The sequence below is a fragment of the Buteo buteo genome, chromosome 10 (genome assembly GCF_964188355.1).
Source record: "Buteo buteo chromosome 10, bButBut1.hap1.1, whole genome shotgun sequence".
Classification (NCBI taxonomy): domain Eukaryota; kingdom Metazoa; phylum Chordata; class Aves; order Accipitriformes; family Accipitridae; genus Buteo; species Buteo buteo.
This window is the reverse complement of record NC_134180.1, coordinates 31,170,212-31,191,713: the sequence shown is the minus strand read 5'-3', so window position 1 is coordinate 31,191,713 and position 21,502 is coordinate 31,170,212. Positions and strand designations below refer to the sequence as shown.

Here is a 21,502-nt window from a genome sequence, read left to right as displayed (position 1 = left end):
ACTGAACTTACTAATCAGTCAATAAAGTAACTGTTGTCTGATACAATCAATTTACCAAGAAAACTAAAAACAGATTACACAAATAACTTCCATGCCCCATTTCAAAAGAATCATGCTTAACCTCACTTATTGGCGATCACTCTATATCCTTCTCACACCCACCTACCCACTCAACTATATCATCCTAGGTAAAAGTCCCACTCTAAATTATAATGTGCTTTTTTCATGTGAAACCATTCAGCTGCTAAATAGCTTTGCTCTTATCCAAGAAACATCTACTGTGCAGGATTACCAAAAAATGTGACTAACATCTCTGAGATACATTAAATTATGTATCTCACAGGTTCTTGAAAAGCTCATTCTAAAATTAATTACACTAACTTGATTGCAGTAACCATTTCTCAAAATGTTATTCTAGCAGAATAGACTCCAACAGTATTTAATCTCTTAACCACAGCTAGAACATAGTTTTACACCAATAAACAGGAAAAATATTATTTATTTCCTGATGAAGTTATTATTGCAATATGCACAAAATGTCAAGCATAAAAAGACATTTCTTTTTTCCTACAGGTAGGCTGCAATTGTAAGGGGTCACCAAGCACTTAATAATCCTGCTAACAGCTTACAGATGAAAGGGAAGTTGATGAAGAAAAACAGTGTTCCTTTACTTTCTTAAAGGCCCCAAGATAAACCAGTCTGTTCATTTTTGTAGAATACTACACTGGAAATATCTACTCTGTCTGATTAACTTTTGGAACAGTGACTGAAAACATGCCACCCTATGAAGTACACTGTAATGTGCATATTGTATGAAATACTATATAGAATATATTTTTATCCCAGATGATTTTCAGTCAAGGACATGCATTTGAAATGAACCAATTAATATACTTTTTAATATTCAAAATTACAGCATCAGCTACATAAGCATCAGAAGGCTATCATAATGACAAACACTGATGTACAAGATAGGGCAGTACTACATACATACAATCAGGTATTCTGCATGGGTTGTACTTAGAAGTGCTGTTGCATGGGTACTAAGGCAAGTACCAAACCAGAGAGTTTGGAAAATGGGAGCATGAGGCATGCAACAGTTCCTACAAAATATTTTTAGTATTGTATCAGAATTAAAATTGTTTTGTTCTCAATTTTTCATCAAAATTTAAAATATCCTCTCTGTCCCCCAAGGAGGGTGGGGGAAAGAATAGGTGAGAAGGATGTTTTTCCAGTTATCTGTATTCATGAAAAATGCTTTAACCACTTATTTTCCATCTGGTAATACTTTTGACTCAATCTAGGAGATAAACATGTTATTCTATAAGCAGACCAGCAAAACTGCTATGCAATGGACTGGCTCTTTGTAGTCCTAAATGCAACCCAGTTCTGCCAGATATCCCACCTCACCTCCAACATTTTGAAAAACTTCATGTTCCTCCCTCTGGCCATCTCCAAAACTCAAGGGTGGTGTGGCCAACTCCAATCTGTACATGAACTGACTAGATTGCTAGCAAACCACGTATAACAGGTAACTGCTAGGCTCAAACTGCAATCCTCCTTAAAAAGGGCACTCCAACTTTCATGAAGCCACAAACTCTTTATAATTCTGAGATATTCACTCCCAGCTAAATTTAGGGGGGTTGCTAAGTTGGCCAAGGGGTTCAAATGTTACTTAGTGATCATGGTAAACAAACAGAGGAACACCTTCTTGCCTAAGCTAAAGGGTTGATCTAAATTATGGCTCTAAATGCTTAAAACACATTCTGGACAGACTGGGGACAGGGAGGGAATCCAGAACTACCTTGGCATCTATGAACGAAAGAAATGAAACTTGCCACAACTACGCTATGGCCCTATATTGTCTTCTGTCCAGATGCATTTTCATGCTCCCAGAATTACAGGCATCTCTTGCCACATGAACTGATACTGCAGGTGTAATTGTAGCACCACTCACCATGTAACCAAACAGATGTGTTCTCACATGCTAGGGGCTCTGGAAAGTAATGGACTAGCTCATAAGACAAATTATGCTTTAACCTTGAATTTAAATACTATAGTAGCCTGCTACCACAGAATCATTTAGGTTGGAAAAGACCCTTAAGATCATCAAGTCCAATTGTAAATGACTTCCCTATGTTGCTTTTTGATGGCAGTTATTTTTAAGAGCCCTAGCTCTTTCAAATGCTCATGACTGTGTTACAACTGACTTTGATATATTAATAAAATTGTATAGGGCTACTGACTTTGTTATACAGAGTCAAGTCTCTGGTGCACAGCAGCAGAGAAACATCTATTTTTTGCAGAAACAGTCTGAGATACTACAGCTGTTGAAATGTTTCACTGATACAACTCTATGCTATAACCTCAACATTGTTGCAGTTCTCAAAACAGTGATTTGTGGCAAAAAGATCCATCCCTACTTTTTCTTCCAGCCTTCTGTACAGGGTATGGTTTATTTTCATTGCCTCTTTGCTGTTTGGTCTAATACATGGCACAACTGCTAGCTACATTTAGCCACACATGATAGCTTTGTCATTGCAGATAGTCTTTCAAAGCAGTTTTGAGCACATTCCTGGTCTGTGAGCTGGATGTCAGTACCACCTACACTGAGAACAAGCCTGTCTCCCCAGGAGTACTTGAAGGCAGACAGAAATTTTCTCCCAGTCCTTGGGCATCCTAACAGAACCGCAGACATCAGCACTTACAAACGACACCTTACAATTTATTCTTAGATTCTTTCCAAATTCTGCTTTGCAACTGACACTGAGCTTGTTAAGCAGAGAGGTTTCATACCCCTCTATAGTTTGATGTTCTCAGTCTTAGTTTAGCCTGCATTTAAGTGTTCTGAATAAGACCACCATTATGCATATTTCAGTCTACTTGGATTCTTGAAGTTTCAACTGGCAAGTATTGAAGGTACTTTAAGTGCATTAGCAAGTGGATTTTTAAAAAGTTCTAAACTAACAGTGACCAGCCACTTTGTTTGATTGCTGTCCTGTCTCCAGGCACAGAAAACAAAACTTGCAATATGAACAATATTGAATACCTTTTCCTTTTAATTAGAGCATACCTAGTGGTAATAGAGGCCTTGATTTAAAAAACCCAAACTTTATTGTAAGAGTGGTCCCAGTTCAACTAGTACATAACTTTTTCTAGCTGCTTCTGTCTACATCCAACTACTTCCAGATAGGATAGCTGGCCAGAATATCCTCGATCAACAGTACAACAGTGGTCTATTTTCCTTTTTTATTCTAACATACGTAATTCAAATAGGACTGTGATTGCATAATGTGTAATTTTGTTTTGCTTGATTGCTATTTTGCTTTCTTCTTTACTCTGCTCAGAAAGTCTTTGTAGGCCAGTACACTCACCGATAAACAATACATTGCATTTAATTTCCTGGGTTTTCTGTTTTCTACCTTGCCTATGCTTAAGCTACTAACTGGAAATACAAAGAAAGTTCTGTTTGGCCTGCATTTACATTTAAAATCTCAGCATTTTAGTTACTGCTTACTTTCTCAATATGAACATTTTTTTTGTTTGAACACTTTGGCATAAAATGCCATTAGTACCACGTAAAAAACCCAGAAGAAAAGTATTTATTTTCTACCATAACTACAGGTCTTTGCTTTTCGCATAACCACTGATAAATAATCTTTAGGCTTGCTCCACTTACATTTTTCATCTAGATGCAGGCTTGCTCATCAGTTTTGCAGTTTCTACAGCCCTTGGAACAGTAAAAACTCAGACCAGTCTGATTCATGCTTTCTTAATCTTTCAGTCACAAATTCATTATCTTGAAAGATTCAGCCAGAACAGTAAAACTTTCCACACAGTACAACTGTGCATCAGCTGTTTCTTCTCCAGGTATCTTATTAACTTGTTGAATATATGTGTTTTATAGATTTAAAATGCATTTTGAAGCATTTCTCAGATTTTACACTGTTACTCTAAACCCACCATTAACCTGTCAACACATTGCTGAAATACAATTACAGTTTACCCTCTGTATGCTTTTCTTTTTACTTCCTTTACTCAACTTAGTGATATCAGGAACACCCAGGTATTCTGCTTTGACTATTATTGTTCTTCAGGGTTCTTTTGTTTTGCAACACTCAGTTTACAATTTCCTGCACCTACATGAGACAATTTACTTTCAAAACTATGCTCACTGTTCAAGCATAAAATGAGAGAATGCCTACAAAGTGAAAAATTCATTCCAATTCTATTATCCCTTCCCACTCGCCGAATACTTTATCAAGCACTTTCTAAATATGTTCCATGCTCCAGATATTGAGATGTTGCACTACACTTACAGAGCAAAAGGGACTTACCTATTACCGCCTAAGCACATGAACATATCTCTCACCTATGCACGTATATACTCAATTCCCTTTGTAGGTTAACTGACTATCCATTTTCAAAACCTCTTCCTCATTAACTTCAAAAGCAAATAAATTATTTTAAACTTTATTAACTTCAAACCTCTTTTCTCACATTGAGTCAGACCAAAGGTCTACCCAGTCAGTACTTTGTCTGCAACAGCAGCCACAAGCAGATGGCTAGGGAAGAGCTGCTGTATACAATACTTTCCCAGCTTCCAACTAATTTTAGCTCAAGGTCCTCTTAAGTCATATGTGATTTCTATCTATTTACTGAACTTCAATGGATTTTCTCTGTCTTCCCTTGAGCTCCCATAAATTTTTAGCATTCAAGCTATCCCACTGATGTGTTTGTAGAAGAGAATTCTACTTTTTCATTTTTACAAATGGATATAAAGACCCATAACCTGGCTAAAAGGAAAGGCTGCAGGGTTAGACACCCAATGCAATTCTCACAGCAACTTCAGTTTTAAATCATCCTCCTTAATGCTTTCAATTGTATTTCTTCTTTATTGGCACAGAAAATTTTTGTGTTTTACTCAGAGCTCCCCCTTCTGCTTCACTTTTTATGACTTTGCCTATATACATTTTTCCAGGAATAAATAAAAAAGAAAAAAAGATCCATGGTATCATCAATGATGGAACGCTACTGCATAAACGAAGTATGCCTTTTCAACTACAATGTCATAGACGTTTCAAATGTATACACTCAGTACTAGTAACCTAGGTATATGTTTGCAGTTTTATCTACCCTAACAGAACATGTGAGACTTCCAAGGTTTTAAATAGCATTTTGCCTTTTCTCATTTTAGTTTTCTGAAACTGAAGTAATTTCTGACAGTTTTGACTTTCACTCTTTGTCTCAAGACAATAGGACTCACGACTAGAGTAATATTTCACTGATTTTATACTTCATCAGTTAGTAATTCAATAATACAGTGCAAACTATGACCACATTTTAATAAAATAACAATTAGAGCATTTAACTTTTTATATAAAAATATATGTCTGACTATGGTACCTAAAATTCTTAATACTATCTACTGCCAAAAATAAAAAGGAGATGCTCGTCCTGCCATTCCTCAGAATTACCCTGTAACAGCAGGTAAAAAGACTGAAGAAACATTAAAAGGCTATTCAAGTTCCAGGTTCAGCCCCTAGAGAATTTCTCAAAGCACAAGAACAAAGAAAAAGAAAGCCACCATCTACCTTCAGCATATTTTATCACAGATTCAGGCAACAGGAAGGAGCTGCCAGAAGCTGGGTCAGAGAATGTGAATTATATAGTTTCCATACCTATCCTAAGCAAACATGAGCAGATTGCCAGACAGTTTCCTAAATGGCTAACCCATCACAGCAGTGCAAAATCTGCACTTCCAGTTAAGTTCTCGCTCTCCACAGGCGTGGGCTTTACCTCTGAAATGCACACCAGATTGCCCACATGCTCTATCAAGTGACAACACATTTAAAAATTTCTGATTTGAAGAAATTACATAATGCTTAGACTAAATGGCTAAGTTATTTACTATGGACCTACATATTGATTTACACAAATACAATATAAAATGGATTTTTTTCAAATTTTTATCCCTCTGAAACATTCAGTTATAGAGATCTGATTACTCCAAATACTTATTTCTTACAAGACCAGAAACAAGTTGACCATTAGCTTTCTTAGTTTGCCATAGTTTCAAATGTTTATAGTATGAATTTGAAAATAATTAGTAAAAGCAGTTACAAAGTTAGAAATCACATTCACTTTGATAGTCATATGTACATTTGTGTTTATAAAGATATCAAGCAGAACACTCTACAAAGCTTTATTTAATTATAAATAATTTACAGTTTGCCAGTGATGTCCTAAAAACGCCTTACTGACCCTTTCTAAGGCACAGTTTTTTCAAACTATTCTAAGAAATTTAACAGTGCTATATCAAATGAAGTGTTATGCTTACTCCTTAGTACCTCTGAAGACATCAAGTATTAAGTAAGGATTAACCTGACAAATGTAATTTACATGCCATCCATAAGACTGCTTAACCTTTTTAAAAATATTATCAAAAAATAACTGTCTGTCAGTTCTCTTAGAGAACATATAAAATTTCTGTATAAAAATATGAAATTATTCAGCTATAAACAAGTGTATTACCCACAGCACAATTCTGTAGCCATAAAAGAAGAAAAATAAATACATTAAGAATATAGCCCCTAAGCAGCCTTCACTGTATCTTGAATATACAAAGCCCTCATAACTCAATGTTATATTATCTCTCCTAGGGCAATAAGCAATTAAACATATTCCTTTCTTGATAATGTGAGGAAAAAAAAATACATAAACCCCCCATACCTTTAAAAATTAGTTTCATCTGTATCTAGAAACAAAGAAAGTACTGAAATACAGTGACCACGTACAGCATGGCAGACCTGAGGACATACCTTTGCTGTACACTCCCAGAATTAACAGTTATTTTATTTGGCCTATCTCCTTGGTGTTCTGCATAGAGAAGCTATCCCAAACCTTTGATTATTCCTGTTGCCTTTTTCTGTACTAAGTCTAGCAGACAGATCAGTGCAGGATAATCATATTCAAAGCATGGCCTATGTATGTCATGGATTTTTACCACAGAATAGTATGTTTTGTGGTATGGCCCCTTTCTAATAATACTCAACACTATTTACTTTTTTTTGACAGCTAGTGAAAACTGAGTTGATGTTTTCACAGAAACGTCTACCAGAACACTTTCCTGAGCAGTAATAGCTGATTTAAAGTCAGGGTTGGGTTTTTTTGCATGAAGTTATTTTACTCTCACGCATAGCTTCACATTTCTGAAAACGAGTTTCTGCTTCTATTTTATCACTCATTCATTCAGTTTTGTGAGATCCTTCAACTCTGACTCAAGACAGTGGTGAAATCAAGACTCATCAATTCTGTATCATCTCTAGACTATTACCAGAGTAGAGGAGTTTTTTTCTGTAATCACTGAAATAATTTTATTAAAATATCACTACTCTGTAAGTATTTCATTGAAATTGACAAGTCTGACCATCTTGTAACATTTAAAACAACTGCTTATTTTGACTGAAAATCCCCATCTTAAATCATGTGCCAGCTAAGGTGGGCACTACTTCCTTTCTGCAGTTCTGCATGCATACAGTTTGGATTATCCTTGCTCAGCTGAGGAAAACATTAAAAACATTTTTTCTTCACTCTCAGTGGTGAGAAAGAGCAACTCTACAATGTCTGTGTATTTAAACAGCCACTAAAGAAATAAAACCATAAATACGTGTGTGAGTTAACAGAATCATAGTTAAAAGTATGTTGTGCCAGTCCAGGAGCCTACGTTGAAGGTTACACATTCACTGACAACAAAGGTTCAAAGATCCAATGGCAAACACCTTTTTTAGTGTTTGAACCCTCTTTCAGCTGTTGCCTTGATTTAGAAAGGTTTCCACTGCTACCCCAAGCAGGTAACTCCCATGAGGATCTCATCATTTTGCATCCTCATGACTGCAATGTTCTTTTCTCTACTCCTGTTCCACTTATATCCATTTAGATACTTCTCCAAAGAGCATTTCCTTAGTTTATTGCTTTGTCCAAGGCACCACTTTCCCTCTATCTTCCTAAAACAGCAAACAAAGCCTCACCCATCTATCATGTCACTCCTTACCAACAGGGTTGATTCACGCTCTGGTGCGCCTTCAATCATTCTCTCTTTAATTTTGCAACAAGACTTCCCAGGTGAGGTTTAATTTTACTGTTAAGTGATTTATTCTACAAAAAGGAGCAATCCCGCTCCCCTGTAACTCTCAGGCGCATCATCCCGATTTTCCCCATGCATTTGCTTTAGTATTCAATCCCATCTCACAATGAGCTGATTTAGAAAATACAACTCCCTACAAAAGAGCCATTATTTTTCTGCTGGTTTAGCTCCCCAAACAGGCTTACTGTAATGGTCAAATGAGCACAGGTGCCAGTGGAAAGCAGGGGTCACAACTATGTATTTTGGTGACAGATAGCATTGGATCAGGTTAGCTGTAACATGAAGCCTTACTCTCAGGCTCTCCCTTATGCTTTGTTAAGCATAAGAAGCAGTCACTTCTTTTAACTTGGAACTCTTAATCTTCCATGATGAGGATAAAAATATTTTACAACTGATGCACAGGAAATAATTCAACCATCTTACTGTTTCCATCTATCTGTATTGCCCAGCTACAACCCATATTATACCAGACTTGTGAACACCTTGGGGGAAACATTCTTCATGTCTGCTTCTGCAAAGCAGGGGTCATAGAATCATCTGTTTTACTTTATTTTCATTCTGGTTTACTCATCACTTGAATATAAAACTGTTAAAATTCTATTGAAAATTTCACTGAAATCCAGTTGATGCAAGTCTTTGCTGATGGAACCTGAGGCTCAAAAAAGGCATCAAAGGAAAAAAAAAAAATTTAGACCTTCTATATTTTGATTTGTTACTGATTCAAACCCTTGGGCTCTTTCTGACGTCTTCTCATTATGGAAAATACAGTCAGCAAAGGTCAAAAAGAAACAGTAGTCCAGACTTCAACAGAAGTTAATTTCTAAGTAAAAGAAAAACAAACTTTTGTTTCAAAGCAGTAGCAAGAGCTAACCAACTAGGGGAGCTGTAACTATAGCCCATGTGTAGTAAAGGACACATTTAAGGGAGGATAAGCAAGCAGAACTTAAATTCTAGCTCATGCCACTTCTGCAAACCAGGCCTACTGACAGAACAGACAGGATGAGAAGAAATGTCCACATGATTATTTGGTACAAGTCATCCAACAAAGCTATAGTGACACATGAATCAAAACTGAAAATGGTACCAAGGATATTACACTGTAAGCCTCTCCAGTGCTCTCCTGTTTCTCATGGAGAATCTCCTGACCTTTTGGGATGGTTTCTTTGGGAGAATTTCTTGGGCCAAGTAAATACAGACATACAACAATATAACAAGAGTTTTTTAAAAAGGCAGTTCATCTAACTGCAACTAAATTCAATTATGAGCTATACCCGAAAAGCAGGACACAAAGGTCTGATCACTAGAGTTATTTCTCAAGTGGAAAATCAATGAGACATGAGTCACACTGGATAAAATGACATTAACTGGCCTGCCTTTACCTCCACATCCCTGCAAAAGACTCCCTCTCTCCATTCAGAATTTCGACAGGAGAAAAAAAGTAACCCTTCATGCAATATAGGAAGTTTCAATAAAACCACTCCTGGGCTGTAATTAACTAGGGATATTTCAGATCATGAGTGACATAACTGAAATTCCAAATATTAACAAGAAATTAATTACCTATATTATTGGTGTGGGGCTTTTTTGAAGGGTAGTCATAAAACAACAACAACAAAAGACTAAGATCTTAACATCAAGAAATCTGTTCCTTTACACTTACACACTTGGATAATTTGAATGGTCCTGACAGCAAATTGTACTCCATAAAGCAATCCATTTATGAGAATGAACTAGAGGATTCTTGAGTATTTGCAAAATTCTCTTCAGTTCACCAACAACTAAAACCTTCAAACTACATGTCAAGAACCACACTGAGATAAGACTTAGCATCTAAAAAGTCTTGAAATGAACTCTAAAGTAGGAAAAGAAATCTGAAAAAGAGACTTCACTTGGGGCGGGAACCTTTATTTGCACTAGAATATCATACAAAGAGTAAGTGTTTCTCATTGTCCTTTTCAGCACTAGCTGTGAGATGGCAGCTATGTGAAGAACCTTTTCGATCTGAAGTATCTTAGCAATCCTCTTAAAGGATCAGTGGCTTCCCAATTATATGATCCAGAGAAATTCTCAGCTGACCTCACTGAAGAGAAATGAGATAACTACACTTTGTTCTGTTAGAAACCACTTCCTCACAGATGGATTTAAAACTATGCAAGTATATATGAAAAGTAATTGCATTACTGCAGCTTCCACAATGATACTGTGAATAATAATTTTTTCAGCCTTTCTGCATTTTTTGCAATGCACTGGATACAGAATTTTCAGAAAATTGACAGAATAAACACCATGATTCTGCTAAAAATAGAAAACTAGTTTAAAAAAAAAATCATAATCTGTAGTGGCTTTCTATTTTGCCTATTTTTCCAAGGGAAAATAAATAAATAAATTAAAGAAAATACAGAGAAGTTGAAGACCGAGGATTGAAAAGAATTGAGAACATCTGGTTATAACTTCCTTTTTACTGAAGCCTAGCTTTTGAGGAAATACCCAAAGAACATTGCTGGCAGCATAGCAAAGCACAGAAACATTGTCAAATCTTTTCAAGTGACAATTTAGATGGAGTGGTTACTAACAAAAGCAATATAAACTTGTATACCTAACCAGTAAAACTTGCTGCTAGTTATACTCTTTCAGAGACATGTACTGAGAAAGTGCAAGTAAATGAAAAGAAGGTAGTGGGTGGAAAAGAAAACATGTACCAATACATTCTAACTTCAGAATGATTAATAAAATACAATTTTTAAAGTTGCCACAGAAATTTTATATACTTGGAAACAGAAAAAAAACAAGCAAACAAACCCCAGCATCTGTCGGTAATGTTAACAGATTCCCACTCAAAGTCTTTTAGTCAGTCACTGCCTATACACTCCCCCAGTCCACTCTGCAAGAAATGCTTCTCCAAACTCCAGGTTAAAACAGCCTTTTTCAGACAGTTCTGTCTGACAATTTCTTCTCAGTTACAGTTCTTCAGGTGGAGCTTAGGGAATAGGTGCATCTGTCTCTGCCTAAGACTTAAGCCTTTGTGCCCTTACTGCATGAGATACTGTGACCCCTTTATAATACTCTACAAAAAAGCCTCTGTACTGCAGTGATACGTATAAGGAAAATCACTGGAAGACTTAAAATATTTGAGGACAGGAACAAATTCCTTTTCTGACATCATTCTAATATAGTGAACAGTGTTTGCATTCTTCCATTACTGATTTTTAGAAATAGGATTCTCATTAACAGCTCTGAGATCACATTTAACTGAAATAAAGTATATGAAACCACTAGAATTATCTTCCACCAGGTCCTGCTGCATTTGCAACTATATGTAAGCAAACATTGCATCAGGATGAAAAACCACTGCTATGTCAGTTACCAACACTTTGTTTCTCAATGGTTTAGTGACCAATTCCCCATCAATTACAACAAACAGAATGACGATACCTTGTGAAGTTGAAGTATATATAAAGTTTTATCCACATAATTGGTGAGATGAAATAATGCCCTAAAAGCCTAATTACAATTAGGCAGTAATAGATTGAAAGCATTATTTTATCTAAATCCTCTATACTCTTTTTAAACGTTGAGAATATGGTAGAATTTGTTTCACTTTAACCCTTTTCCTAATTACAGGGTACATATGTATGCGACACAGAGCCTACCCTTCATTTGTCATTAAGCCCAAGGCAGCTTTGTCAAATTTCAAAAATCAGAAAAGCTTGAACAAGGTCACATGGAATGTAGGCAGTTGATTTTGAATTGATAAAGTGCAGAATAATTCATTAAACTGAATTTGGTTAAAAACACAGTTTTATCAAATTGTCCCATACTTTTAACCCTAAAAAGCTTTAACAACTCATTTGTGTCAAGGTTAGTTCTTCCAATTTAATCAAATATTTTTAAATCACCTAAAAAAATCTCAAAGGAGAAATTTTGCTTAAAAGTAGTATATGTAGTAGAAAGCATACATTCCTATTCAGGCTTTTCCCTATTGTGACTATTACACAGCAATGAGCATGAAAGACTGAAATCTATTACTAATTCATGGAACACAAACCAATTTTAAATAACATCACATTTATATAACAAACTCTTCAGGAACCTGAAGATACTTTGTAAGTGATGATTATCCCTCAAAATACATCTCTCGGATAATAACTATTATCTCTATTTTACAGAAATAAGGTGAAGTTGCATGATTTGCTCTGTTTCAGAGCCTGAAGTGCACCTGATTCCCTGGCTCCCTAGACTTAGTCTTTCGAACTTTGCTTCTCTTCAATGAAGTCTTCTGAAAGACTTTGACTCTAGCTCAGTTTATTTCTGTTGGATCATAAAAACCACATAAAGGTAAGTCAAAGATATAAAATCTACAATGAAGACTCTATTAAAGTTATTTTCAATATTACATTACAGAAGTCCTTAATAAATGCTTCATAAAAAAAACCCTTTAATGAATATATTTGATCATTTATTTCTTTTAACTAAATCTTACAAACTGTTACATCACAAATATTTTTTTCTCCACCACAAAGTTTTGGTTTTTTTTAAATCATGGCCAGCAAAATTACAAAAATCATAAAAATGTGGAGAGATCTAATGCTGACAAGTCATCCTACCTCTGGTGCCAAGGACAGACCAACTATACCTAAATCACCTCTAGAAGGAGGTTATTTAACCTTTTGTAGAGCACTTCCAACAACAGATATCCCATTACCTCCCTCAGATATTTAACCCTGTGATTATCTATCCATAGAGCTAGAAAGTTTTTCCTAACATCAAAATCTCCTTTTGTGCTCTTTAGGACCATTATTGCTTACCCTACCTAGAGAGAACAGTTTATTACATTCTTCTCTGTAGCAATCTTTACCACATTTGAAGCTTATTATTGTCTCCCCATCTCTGCTATAGACTCAACAAGTTCAATTCTTTCAGTCTTTCCTTAAAGGTCATTATTGCAACTCTTCTCTAAATACTCTCCAATTGGTCCAAATCTGTTTGAAGTAAAGTAACAAAAATGGAGACAGTACATCATCTGAGGCCTTACACCGAGTACTGTAGAAGAATTTCATATCTTACACGCAACAACAATCCTATTCATATATCCCAGTATGACTCTTAGTTTTTTATAGAACTGTCATGAGTCCTTTCTGTTCGTTTTGTGATACAGCTGCTTATTTGCAGAACTGTCGCCCAGCCCAGCCAGTTATTTCTCATATTTAAGTTTATTGTTGCTACCCAAACGTATTATTTTGTGTTTCTCTTTACTGAACTGCATCCCACATAGTTCAGGTCACTCATCCAATTTGTCAAGACCATTTCACACTCTAATGCCTGTATTCCCTCCTAGATTTGTACTGTCCAGGCAGTTAGTAAATCTGCTTTGTTCTATCATCCAGGTCACAAATTGAAAGACTAAACAGGATTAAATTCAGAAAATACACCTGCACAATTCCACTCAATGCGTGCCTTCAATTTGAAATGTCCTTAAAGCATTTAATTATTAAGTAACTAACCAGCATGGCAAATCTTCTCTGACAGTTTCTATTTTTGGTGTTTCTAGATTCTTTAGCTGTGGAGATAAAATTCCTAATTTCAACACTACCGTACAGGCAGAGTATCTTTCAAACACAAATATACAGGGGAGGCTCTACCACTCTCCTCCCACTTTAATGTATTTGTATGTGGCACAGTAACCCAGTTGCATAGCTCCTCCAATTTTGAATTTGGGCTATATCCCTGTTTTTCTTTCCTGTACTAGAGATACTACAGAGACACTTCAATTCACAAAAAAACTCACTAGCTCTGAAAAACTCGGATCTTTTGTGTATATATATAGATATATACAGACACACACACCCCCCAATTACATATATATATATATATACACACACACCACAAGAAAACAAAAACAACAACAAAAAGCAGGATGTTACCATTTCTGTACTAACAGGCAAACTCTCAAGAACATTAATTTCCTTTTTGACTTTTAAATTTTCTAACTAAAGTAAGTGTTTTAAACAAAGTTCAAATCACTGTATTTTAGGGACAAATATCAGGTAGTTCTCATGACAAAGCTGTAAGAGACTGACAAAATCCCACTGCTCTACTACTGGCATATACTCTAAAAGGTAAGCTTTTATCCTTCTTATTGCTTGCCTGGCACATATGCACCCAGTAATTAAAACAAATGTTTGTGTTTAAATGTTGTATTTAAACCTGAACTAGTGAAAACATAATTTAAAATCCTGGACAATCAAATTGCCTATCTTGCCAACATTCATATTCCTATGTCCTATGATGAAGCAGAAAACATGGAGAGCAGCTAATGGCAATCTAATACATAAAACATCACTACAAGGAGAATCAACTGTTTTCTGAACCAACAAGACATAAACCAATCAGCTTAATGCAAAGCAAAAATACTTAAATTGAGTATCAGGTAGAATTTTAACCATGGGGTGATGAGCTGCTGAAACAAGCAACCCAAAGAGGAACTCAGAGGGAATGATCTCAGTATACTTCCGAAGCGCAGAGGATTGGACAAGCTGACCTTTCTGTGTTTCTATGTTTAACTGAATTCATTATAAGCATCAAAACATTAAAGTAACTTTAAAGAACAGTTATTGTAAGTTAAGCTAAGCTTTTTGTCTGAGGATACAAAAAACCTCTTGTATGACAAATTGCTTGTACAAAGGCAAGCAGTTAAATGCAAACTGTTAACTAATACACAAATTTTTAACACAAATGGCACAAACTATCAGCCTACTATGTGCTACAAAACCAAAACAGACTATTTTGATTACAAAGCTGCCCTTAATCAGAGAATCTTTTTAAAAGTCTTTTTGTTTTAAGAACAGCATCCAATAAGAAAGAGAACACACTATTTAATGTTCAGCTCTGCACTTCCTAAGTGTGTTTTACGAGTTACTCAAACAGAAAGATTTTCACAAAACTAGAATAAACTCTCATGATGGTTCTTCTACAACTAAGGCAGTTTTTTGAAGCAGAAACCATATTTACAATGTTCTCAAAACTAGAACAATATACACTTAAGTGTTAGTGTAAAGTTTACCAGAAGCAAGTTCTTATAATCAGCAGCTTCATTTCCAGCAAAGAACACTTAATTTGGAAACTTAAAAAAAAAACAACACCCCCCCCCAAACCAACAAACCACCACCAACCCAAAAACTTCCTCCCTACAGAAGTGAGAAAGTTTCTCACTTTCTGCAACTTCACTCCCGCCTACAGAGGTGGCAGAATTTTTCTTGTTTAAGGTTTTTAAGGACAACTTCTACAAATATCTGTCTGGAATAATCTAAGTAAGTTTAAAGCAACCCCAAAGAAAGGGAACAACAGGTCTTACAGTACTGCATTTCTAGAACTGTGAGTACAATGTAAATCTATGGATATAAGCAAGTGCTGAACACTTGAAAAATAAGTTCTCTCTTGCAAATCTGGTTCTTTACGACCAAAGAGACCTGTATCATCAGTTCCCACACAATGCAGACTTCCATTTTTGGGAAAACCAAAACAAAGCAAACCCCAATAGATTAGCCCTGAAGACTTTAAAGACACCTTTTCAAATGTGAAAGACAAATTTAAAAAAAAAGAAGAAAAAACACACAACTGGAAGAAGGGCAGACTGCAAAGACTTCTGTTCAACTTCCCGAGTACTTTCAGAAACATTAAGAAAACATTTCTTATTTCCCTTATCCAACAAGGTGGTAAAAGAGCAGAGTAAAAGTCCTTCCACCTTGTATCAACCAGACAGCTCTTACTGACCAGAAGTCAACCTAATCAAAGTACCTAGAATGATCTGAAAGAACCAGAAACAAAAAAAATCTTTAGGTCTCTTGGAAATATTGGGAAAATAAAGCCTTCATTCTGTATAAGACTATGGACAGCAGACTGGAATCTCACTACAAAAGTATGTAAGAAACAATGATAAATATCAGAGCAGTCACGTGATGTTCAGCTGTAGAACAGAAGCCCATACTAGGATACATTCCCAAATTTTGTGAAATAGAGATCTAGTTATTTTTGCACACTAAATCTGTAATAACACTGAGCTCAAAAATCCTATTTGCTATTTCTCTTTTTCCAGAAATGTTAAAAATTATGAGACAAAACATAGGACTGAACTTCAAGAATAAATAGCTTAGTAACTAAGTTATTTAATATAGCCTATCTCTTACTTATTATACACCTGGAGTATGCAATGCACAGGAAAAATAATTTAAGTTAATAGTGGTACAACTGAGAATTGCAACAGCTACCTATATTGGACTAAATAACTAGACACATAAATTATGAACAATATTTCAATTAAGGTTATAACTGTGTCCTTACTGACACACATGGTTGTACCATGTAACAGTCCTTCACAAAAAGCCCTACTGTAAATTCAAGACATAGAATGTTTTTATGAAATAAGCATGACAGTGCTGGAGAAAGCCTGCAATCAAAGTTGATCAGATTCTGAATAGCTTGCTGGAAGTCACATGTTAAAGTAAATTACTGACTGCTAACCCCTTCTAAGGCAATGGGAGTTTCATGAGTGACTTCAGTTGGGTGAAAATTTCACCTGATAGCTATTTTTTGAACATTTTACCACACACTCTTTACTTTAAAAGAACTGTATTTTTCTCCCCTACTGTTTAACGCACATCATCTTCTTTTTTCCTTAAATAAACTTATTTCTACTTCTGATTAAGCAAATACTAATATTATTAATATGACAGTACCGTAAGATTAAAGGATGCTTGAAAAAAACCCACAACAGTAACTTGTCAACTTAATTTTCTGAAAAGTTATACTTGCTTATGAAAAGAATGAACTTTTAACAGCCACAAACCTACCAGTCCCTACTGGATCACCAGCCCTTGTAGCAGCACGGGGAGGGAGGGGGGGGAAGCTTAATATCTAACCATAGGTTAGAAATACATCCAAAAAGTATATTCTCAAAAGGTTGCACAAGTTAGTAATTAATATGAGACAAAGAGTACACTTAGAGCTTCACCTTAAAAGCCTCAGTAAATAAATGATCACTATGTTATTAGTACAGCAATAACGACAGTATCAATTGAAAACATGCAAATACATATACAACCACCGAAGAACTACTACAATTTGTTTAGTAATAACTGCAAACATATTTCCAAAGTAAAGCTTAGAAGTTCAAAGCCTAAAGAAGACATTATGTTATAAAAATTTTGTATCAATTATGTGGCAGCCTAAAACCAGATTAGTAAAACGCAGAGTTATATTCCAAGACTACAAAAACTGCCAGCATTCCTGGATAATCAGGGCCGGAATACAACACACCATAAGGAAGAAGCAGAACCATATGCTCTCCCTTAAGAGAGATCAGGACTAGGAGACAAAGGGGATGTTGCTGAACTGGGACGCTTGGATACTACTGGAATTATTCTTCCAAATACAAGAGAAAGCACAAATGTATTTTACAAGTTCGGGACATGTATCACAGCCTCAAGAGAGACCAGATTTGTGACGTTAAGTATCAATTTTTGGACCCCTGCATCCATAAACATCAGCGTTCCTACAGGGCAGGAGCAGTTTGGGTTCAACGGCAGAAACCGTAACGAGTACAGAAGCAGCAGCACGGGACAGGTGTGAAAAGCAAGCCGAGACAGCAAAACCACCACGAAGTGCTTGGGGGGGGGAGGGGGGGGGTCAAGGGCACGGCCCAAGGCTGCTCGTTGGTGGAAGAAGGGCCGAAGAACCCGCGGATGTCAGCCTCTGCAGACGGGAAGCTGCGAGGCAGCGCTGGAGCAGTCAGAGGCACAGCCAAGTTCTCGCCGTGAAGTTGGGCACCCCGTCCAGCAGGTGATACGGCAGGACGGCGGGGGACAATCAAGGGGCACGCCAGCGGGCTCTGCGGGGCACGCCGCCCACCCCGGGACGGCGCCAGCAGCACGGCCCGCGAGCCCGGCACCCGGGGCTGGAGGGGCGCGGACACAAGGGCAGAGGCGGTGCGGGGGGGGGGAGAAGCGCGGGGCGAGGAACGGGACATGGCACGGGCCACGGCGCTGCAGCCTGCGCTCCTCGGGAGAGCCTGAGGCGAGGAGGGGGGCTGCCGCGGCGCGGCCCGGGCACTGCGAGGGGCAGGCGCGAGGTGATCTGAGGTGAGGCGGGGCAGGGCCGGGGCAGGGGGGAGGAGGGAGCGGAGCGGAGCCAGTCGCGCTTCCCCGGGGCGCCCAACCCCGCCCCGCTCCCCGTGTGGCCCGGGGCACGATGGCGGGGAGGAGGCTGGTCCAAGGGTCCCCGCCCCCCGGGCCCCCGTTACCATTACCCAGCACGCCCAGCGCTGCGCCGCCATCCCGCAGCCGGCCCGCTCCCGCAGGGACAGCGCGATCTCGCGAGATTTCCTTCCAACCACCCCCCCCCCCCGCCTCCCCCGCCGCCCCACGACGCGACGCGACCCGGCCCGGCCCCGCGCGCGCGCGCGCGCAGCGCCCGCACTCAGCTCAGACCCAACATGGCGGCCGCGGCGCCGCGCACGTGTCCCCGGCCCCGCCGTGTTCAGGCCGGGCGCGCGCACGGACACATACGCACACGTAACGCGCGGGAGGGGGAGGAGCGGGAGGGGGGAGCGCGCGGGAGGGGGGAGCGCGCGGGGGGGGCGGGGCCGCCGCGCACGCGCACGAGGCGCCGCTGCGGGCCAGCTGATTCGAACAGGGCGCGCGAGCCGCCACCTCCTCCCCGCACGCGCTGGTCACGTGGGGGCTTCCCCCCTCTCATTCCCTCCTCCTCCTCCTCCTCCTCCTCCTCCTCCTCCTTCCCCCTCCCCTCGCGGGTTCCGAACTCGGCACCATCCGGGTCCCCCTTCCCCCGGGGCCGGGCCCGCGCCCGGGCCCGAGCCCTCACCTGGCGCCCGCTCCTCGGCGCGGCGGGCGCGGCCGGCCCGCGCAGCCCCGTGCGCGGCTCGCTCCCTCCGTGCTGCCCGCACCAGGCAGCGGCGGCGGCTCCGCACAGCGCCTGCTCCCCTCAGCGCGGCGGCGGCTCCTTCCGCTTCCTTCCCCTCCCCCTCCAGCCGCTGCGGCGGGGACCCGCTCCCTGCAGCTCCGCCTGCTGGCAGAGGGCGGAGGCGGCCGGCCCGGCTTGGCCGCGGCCGACGGCCGGGGCGGGGAGGGGGGGGGGGGCGGCCCGCTGCCCCCCACCCCGGGAGGGGGCGGGGGGGCCGAGCGGCGCGGCGCTCCGGCATGCCCCGAGGGGAGGGCCGGCCCTGCGGGGGGTGTCGGGACGGGTGTCCCCGCGCGCCGGGGCAGGTGTCCGGCGGGGCGCCCTGAGGGACGGCGACGGGGCTCCCCGTGCCCGGCCAGGGCGGGAGGAGGAGGAGGAGGAGGAGGAGGGCGGCGCGGCCCGAAGCGGCTCCCGGCGGCTGCGGGTGCTCCCGCCGTGCCGGGGAGCGCCGCGGCCGTCCCGTTCGCCGCCCTCTCCGGCGGGCCGCTCTGGCGCCGCGCCGCCGCCGGCCGCGGTAGCAGCCGGCCAGCGCCAGCAGCCGGCCGGCGCCTGGTGACTTGCAGGTTTGCTGGGGCTTAGGAAGGGGAATGGGGAGCGGGGCTCAGGGGCGGCGTTCTGCTGGCTGGAAGCGCTGCTTCCCAGGTCGCCGGCGGCAGTTGCCGCTTCTGGAAGTCCCCGCGCCTGCCTCCGCAGCCGGCTTTGTGCCCCAGAAGCGGGGCTGTTTTGCTCGCAGCTCCCGACCGCTTTTCCAGCGCGCTCTCCTGACTTTCTCACTTCAAGCCGTGCCTCGGGAACAGGCACCGCGGGGTACTCCAGCCCTCTGGGCTGTGACTAAAAATAAACCCTTCGCGCTTCCAAATTTCTGATTTATGGTCCTGCCTGGTTCTCGGCTAACGTGTATGTGATCACTAAGAGTTACTATTTAACGCACGCCGCCTGCTCTAATAGGAGATTATTTACCTCTGCACTCCTACAGAGGGAGAGGAATTACTGTGTATCTCTAACTATCCTTGTAACGTCTCGTTGTTTTACCTGATATACCACAGTTACAATGCATCTGAAGAGCTAGCTTCGTGTAGCGGAGAAACACAAAAGACTCCGGTTTCCTGTTAAATGCTTATGAAATTCAAGAACCTTTCATTAAGAACAATTAACAACTTTCCAAATTGCTAGAAAACCCTAAACTGAAACTGTTTTCTGTTAACAGAAGAATAAGTGCTGAAAAATATTTTCAATTGCTTTTAAAAGTAGTTACTGACTGCATGGTAATTCAACTGATTCATACTTCTGTAAAGAAAGCAGATTTAATAAAATCCTAATTGCTAAAATTGCAAGTCTAGTCATACAGACACACTCATTCTGTGATGCCAGAGTCTGCAGAAAAACCTCAGTAGCTTTTCCACTTTCCCAAGCAGTTCTCACTTTTCCTTGCATCTTACTGACTTGGAAGTCTTCTCCTGTGATCCGATTCAAAACAACTGAAATCCCACAAGAGAGGGAAGGAAATTTTTTTTCTTGGATCTGTACCACTGTTCTCATGCAGTCTTGTGTCTGTGTGCCTGAATCTGAAAGAGGAATGGTTCTTTTTGCGTTATTGCAGGAGCATGTGGAAGCACAAAAATGTTGTGAATTGCAATCCATTTAAAAATATGTTCAGTTAGCTAAACAGCTGCAGTGGCTGAAGATATTGCATTTCAGACAAGTGTTAGTACTTTCACAGTAGAACTGAGGGTTCTTCTCAGCTGCGTCAGTGCAAAATTGATTGGGGTTTTTTTGATATTTTTTTTTTTCAAATTCCCATGGCTGTTTAAGGGTGCAGTTGAGCAACAGAGCCGACCTAATCGGATGGCTTGCTGACACACAAGGCAGCTCTGTTTCCCCCATCTTCCCTGCCCCCAGTCTTTCCCACTGCCCACTCTGGTGCTCATCTACACACATGGTAAACCAGCCAGACCTCCTAAACCACCAAGAAACTGTTTCTGGTGTGTTAGTTTTCAGCTAGAAAATAAGCTGCATTGGCTCACCGTGGAGACTGACAAGAGAGCCAGCATGGGAGGTGGAGGTAAGGGAGTGTTGCCAGTAGAGGGGAGGAACAAGACAATCCTCTTCTGGCAGCAGTAACTTTTTGGCAACAGGATTAAACCAGTCGAACTATATTGTCTAACCACACCCTGCACCAGGATTTGCCTTGAATTCACCGAGGAGGACTTAAATATTATATTCTGCCATCTTGTCTAAGAAGCAATATGTCTAGTGATGGGATGATAACAAAGCACAACTGTTAATGGTGTGATGTTTCAGGTAATGGTTCCTGCTAATGAAAGGGATACTCCTGAGGCTCTTGCCCCACCTCTACATGCCCCCTGCTTTTCCCTGGATTGAATC

At 40.3% G+C, this 21,502-nt stretch overlaps 1 protein-coding gene across 8 annotated transcripts in view; it reads right to left on the bottom strand.

Annotated features, from left to right (window-relative positions):
* ZZZ3 (zinc finger ZZ-type containing 3) overlaps positions 1-19,193 on the bottom strand; it is a 62,062-nt gene extending 42,869 nt beyond the window's left edge. For 3 of the 8 annotated variants that reach the window (XR_012652089.1, XR_012652090.1, XM_075039213.1), the window contains exon 1: positions 18,447-18,507. The gene's annotated coding sequence lies outside the window, so the exon portion shown is untranslated. Of the gene's footprint in view, positions 1-18,440; positions 18,508-18,627; positions 18,646-19,021 lie in introns of those variants that run through there. The other 5 variants (XM_075039207.1, XM_075039212.1, XM_075039208.1 and 2 more) reach the window with 4 other exon arrangements.
* Between the last annotated feature and the right edge of the window lie 2,309 nt (positions 19,194-21,502).